The sequence below is a fragment of the Motacilla alba genome, chromosome 6, assembly GCF_015832195.1.
Source record: "Motacilla alba alba isolate MOTALB_02 chromosome 6, Motacilla_alba_V1.0_pri, whole genome shotgun sequence".
NCBI lineage: Eukaryota > Metazoa > Chordata > Aves > Passeriformes > Motacillidae > Motacilla > Motacilla alba.
In genome coordinates this window covers 6,925,831-6,931,830 of record NC_052021.1, presented here as the reverse complement: position 1 = coordinate 6,931,830, position 6,000 = coordinate 6,925,831, and positions in this window count along the sequence as shown.

The following is a 6,000-nucleotide window of genomic DNA, read 5'->3' as shown; positions in this document are numbered from 1 at the left end:
TAAAACAAATCCTCTTTCCTTTTTGCTAGCTTGGCTAACATAAACTTTTACTCTAATGATGACTGGGGAAAAAAAAGGTAATCTTTTAAGCTGGAGTTGTGCATGTCAGCTGGAGTGTACCATTCCTGGAGTGCTATTAATCATAAGCCAGTCTATAAAACAATGTTTCTCTGCATGGGGTATGCTAACTAGCTTGCAATGTCACTGGGTCTAGCCTAGCTTTATTCTCTAGTGATCAAAATCTACAAATAATGCCTATTTCACCTTGAGAGGTGTTTTTCACATCCCATCTTCCATTTTACTGCATGTTTTTTTGGTGCTCTGACATTCTTGTCCTTCTGTAGATACCTGTTATATCATGTTTATGGAAGGCAAATGCAGAAACTGGGAAAGTACCAGCATGTTGCAAATTACCAAATAATAACACGGTACCTTACACTATAGGGAATCATGAGAAATATGTAGGAGTGGTCTGGATCAGTTGCTAACAACCTGAATGTTCTGATAAGAAACTCATTAGATAGTAACTGTGTCTCTATTTACTGCTACAGTCACTGGATGAATAAAATACTGTTCCATTAAATCTGTAGACCCAAGGTTTTAGGGCTTGCCAGTGAAAATGTAATGAAGAATAAGACAGTTACTTGTTAAAGACAGTTACTTGTTATGGTAACAGTTTCTTGTTATGGTGCTCATAACGATGAACAAGGCATTTCCACAATTCATGCACTGAATTATACTGAAGGGAGCAAGGGTCATGTGTCTCAGTGATTAGCATAACACCTTAAGAAAGGAAGAGGATAATTCCATTTTGGAGTGTAATGACTATTTCTGACTACCGTGTCATCTTTGAGTTACAAATAGTAAAAGAGTGAATCCACCTCTATGGAGTTTATTTTGTGTAGGGTCCAGGTTCTCCAGTCCAGATGCCTCATAATGCTTCAGTGACAGAAAATTTGTTCTTTACTCCTGTGAATTTTCTAAATTTCACTTCTATTTCCACAGTATGTCTTCCCAAGATGAGCTGTTTACCCCACAGGACTAGAGGAAAGAGTATGAAGTAGCCCATGAACCAAATATTTTTGGCTGTATTTCTCTGAAAGAGACTGACAATAATTGATGAAGCAGTAGATTTTTTATGTCTGCTCTTGTGTTTTGTAAGGCCTGATAGAGAGTTTGGAATTCTGCTTTCAGGATGAGGATATGAGGAGTGGGATAAATCACTTCCTCCTCTGTGCTCACATAACCTGACAGAAAGCTGAGCACTGTTCTCTTTCTACTCTGGTGGTACCCAAACTACCTAAATTGAGAAATTTACGTTTTTAGAGAATAATTAAAATCTCTCATGCAATATATCTGCTTTAAGAATCCATTAGCAAAGAGAGGATTATACGCAAGTTTCTATCAGCAGTAAACTATGGTTGAAACTTGCTGTTTCTCCTTTCTGTATCCTGCTGGGTGTTGAGTTTTCTTTGGTAGCACATCCTTACCTGTCAGTCCCTTGCCCAGGCAGAGCTGAGTCAGACCTCAGCTCACAAGTTCATGTCTAGAGTTGCCCCCAGTGTCCCAGTCCTCTTTGTCTGGCACTGGCACTGGCACATTTTGCCTGGGGCTGCTGATGGCTGAACTCTGTACTTGATGACATGGTGGAAAGAGGCTTAAAATATTGCCGTAGGTGCAAAAGCCAATGTGTCACTGTGGCTGCCTGTAATGGCCTTACGTCAGTGCAATGTTATGACACGCCACACTGTTTTCTTCCACTGCAGGCCATATATAGCCAGTTACACTTTGATCTGCTCAGCAAAACAGAGTGGATTCCTTTTGTCTGTAAACAGCAGCTGGGTGAAAGGAAAGGGTAATGGAGCCTGAAGGTATTTGATGGATTGGCATTAACTCTGAATATATTTGCTGACCAGACAACAACCCATATGTGTATTGCCAGAGTCAGTTTGTAGTTGTTACTGCTTCTAGAGCACAGTTGTGGTGTAAGACAATCTGCTCTGATTTCACCTTGGGAGGTGTGATTCTGGAGGAAAAATGTGGCCTGGCTAAACTGGTATGCTGTGCCTTCCTGTGACCCTCTTGTCACTTGAGCTATTTCAAATAAGACTCTCCTTGTTCTTGGCAAAAAGGACATATTCTTTGGTGGGTGGCTTGCAAGTCCTGTTACTGCTCAATATGGATATTCACATTTCAGACGTTCCAACTATGCAAATGGAGTGTCTGTACTGTTCATCAGATGCAAAGCTAACTTAAAATGAGCATATGGAGGCATATGAAAGGTTTGCACTGCAGTTAAATCAGTCTGAGGATCAAGAAGCACCAAATAATTTAGAATAAACACTTGCATTTTAAAACATCTATTCTTAATCTGGGCAAGCGTGCCTGAATCTTTACAGATAGCATCATCTTATCCTGCCTCATCTCACATTTTCTAAGCAAGTGATCATGGTTCACATCTGCTTTACTTGCTTCCTGTTAGATTTAATGCATTCTTATATATTAGAAAATGAATATATCTTCAGATAAACATGATTTTAAAATGGGATTATAATCCCAGGGGCCTCAAACACTCATGTTTCAGTGAGTAAAAGCAGACTTTTCTGATACAGTTGGGGCAGAAATGCTTATTATATGGCTCATACTGTGTAAAATGATATAAAGCAGTTCTCTCAGTATTAAATCACATACTTAGTTACAAGCATGGATTTTGAGTGTGGAATTTGTTAACTCTTACAGTAAAGTGTAGAATGTGAGACATATTAAAATTCTTATCATACCAAAGGGTGTGAACCAGATTTGGAAACAGGACAGTGGTTTTTAGCACCTCTTTTAAAATGAGGCAGATGCAGAATAATCTAATCAAGATGTGTATCCAGAGTATGAAATATAATCTCTTCTGAACCCAACTTGCTGCAGTCAGGAAGTGTACATCTATGAAACTCTCAAATAAAGCAATGTGCAACCCATGCTTCTTCCTCTTAGAGAGCAGAGAAAATGTGAACTATTTATTATTCAACTGTACTCCTTTTTGTGTGTGTACTGTGAACACAATCCTGTGGTTTTTGCAAAATCCTGCTCTAAAAGTAAACCTTGAAAGCAATTGCAAGTGCAGAGGCAAATGTGCCATCTCATGTGCATTCACATCAGGTCAGCTGATTACATGTGATTATAAACATGCTGTTGATTGTGGTGGAGGGGCCAGGCCTCAGGAAGGCTTCGTGTGGAGTTGTGGATTTGCAAATGCAAATTGTCTGAAACCACTTGAAGTGACAGAGAGACTGCTGCAGGACACAAACACAAATTTTGTCCTACTGCTGCGAAATTGCAGGCATTCCTCTCTTTGGTTTGACCCTGGTTAAAGCAGGTTGAAACAAGGAAAGCTCTTTCCTTAGCATCCAAAGTAGGGAGTGCTGGGGTGAAAGGCAGGTTTAAGCCTAGAAGTGGTAGGGGAAAAAGGCCTTTTGCCTTAGCAGGAAGAGAAGGAGCCACCTCTATTGCTTTCTATGCTTTTATCTGTCTCATCTTTGTACCATTTACTTGAAGATCTTTCAACATCACTAAATTCACTAATTTTTCCTGTTGCTGAAATTTTATTTAATTTAGCTTCTTTTAGTTAGATATCTGTAGCAGTAATCAATTGCCTAAACAGAGACCTGTATTGCCATTTGAAATGCCCTATGGTCCTGCCATAGGACTGGCAGGTATGACACAGGATCTAAAGGCAGATTGTTGCTCTTCTGGGGCAGCAGTGGTTAAATTAAGGCATCTCACATGGAACCAGACCCTTGCATTTAGTCCATAGCCTACACAATTTTCTTGGCTTCTTGTGTGGTCACAGAAGAGAGAGGCTCTTTCAGCAGATGGTTGTGAGTGCCTGCCTTAGGCGTGGAGACAAGGTAGTCATCCCTGCAAAGTAGTTGTCTGTTCTTTTACCAGGGAGTCCAGGCAATGAGGTGAGTTTAGGATTTCTAATTTGTGGAAGACAGAAGTCAGTTATAGTTAATCTTGTCCTTTCAGAACAAAAAAAAAAAAAAAAAAATAGAAATTAGGGGCCTTTAAAATGAAGAGCTTGATTTCATAGTATTACTATGATTTTTTGCTATAGATGAACTGTGGGAAGTCCGAAGGATGAAACTAGCTAAATCTCATCTTTAATTAAAGGTGCAACTGAAAACTGAATTATTATTTTTCCTAGAATTAGTTGGTACTTAAAGAATTATGGAAAGGCTTTTACTGCAGTGTAGCTGGAAGATAAAGATATTTCTTTATATTAAGCCATTGCTCTCTGTTTTAAACTGGCTTCTCAGCTGTCACCTTTCTAAAGTAGATTTTTTGCAGTTGTGATGATCTAGGGATACAAATGAAGCATAGTTTGTGAGTGGTAACATTATATTATCTTTTTATTAAACTGCTACTGTAGCAGGAGAAAACAGAGCCGTATTCAGCACACAACCCACTCCTTTAGGGTCTGCAAGCTTCTCTGTTTTCTTCCATTATTTCAGTACAGCTATTAAAAGATACTACTCTCCTTACAAGACTAGCCTCATTTATTACTGTCTTAAGGAATGTAAATCTATTAATAGTGGAAATGAGGTAAGGAGGTCAGGGTTGTGAACAGAACACAAGATATGACCTTTAGAGTTCTCCCTGTCTCATTTCAATTAGACACAAAATGATAAAAAGATTCCTTTGACATTCTAAAGCAGCTCAGGAAACACAGCAGTGCAGTTTAGTGTGATATGGTTTTCAGTGCCATTTGAATGCCAACAGCAGGATTCTGAGGTTCAGCCAAGTTGTTCAGCACAAAGCTCCAAGAGGTAGGAAAGGACTGTTTATGTCCCTGTCATATATCACAACAGGTTCACACAGGGTGGACAGGCACATCCTGTGCCAGCGAAAAGTCCCTTCAATGTCTTATGCTGCAAGTGAAGGCCTGTGGAGTGCAAAGCATAATGCAGTCCAAAGCTGGAACTTTCCCAGTTGTATAAATGTAACTCATAGCTTTATTTCATATCGCCTTGGTTTACCCTTTGAAATAGACATCATTGCTTATACAGAACCCTGTATTGCTGTAGATTTAGGGTATGCTGGCATTTTGAAACAAAACAAGACTGGAAGCAATGTATTTCTTGGCTTTGATTTTAAAAGCTTAGGGACCCTTTTAAAAACAAATTTTACAGTGACCAGCTTTTGAGTTAGCTCTGCCAACAAAGAATTTACAAGTAAGGAGACTGAAGGCATTACCTGGTGAGGCTCATCCTGCAACACTGAGAGAAGCCTGTACAAAGCCATCTGTAGGATGTTAGACATTAAGATGAGATTTAATCAACATGTAATGGCTTAATAACTGTCTTTTGGGCATGGGAACTAAAGTGATTTTCTGCCCTTTGGCTGTTTTGACATTGGTATTTTGATGCTGGTATTTTAAATGTGTGCAACGATAACGTTATTCTCTTCATACTGGAAAATCTTCTGTATAATGGCCACAACCTGCTGAACTATGAATATTTATTATGTTTCTTCCCTGTGCTTCTTTGCTTGCTTTCTTGTACATGTGAGAATATGTATGTATAGTTTCTTTTGTAGTCTTTTCATAAACTCCTTTAGGGCAAGTTCTGGTCTGCCAGTGATTTCTGGCTCACAGGGTGAAGAAGATTTTGAACCATGAATACTGTCTTGTTGTGCTGTGAAAGTTCTGAAAAATGTAACTTTTTTTTTGTTAAAGTGAATTCACAAGGTTATTTGCTGTTGAAAAAATAATTTCAACTAATAATAGTATGGCATGTTAAAGAAAATACACCTTCCCTAAAATGTGCCACATAATAAAACATAATTTATTATTTTTAGCTGGCTCATATATGGCTATTTATGTTTATTTCTATTTATTTGTATTGCTGTTTCTTCTCTAGAAAAGAGCTTGTCACCGTGTCTTGATATTCTTCAAGTACAACCCTTAGATAATAAAGGAAACAATTTGAGAAAAGTGACATATCTTTT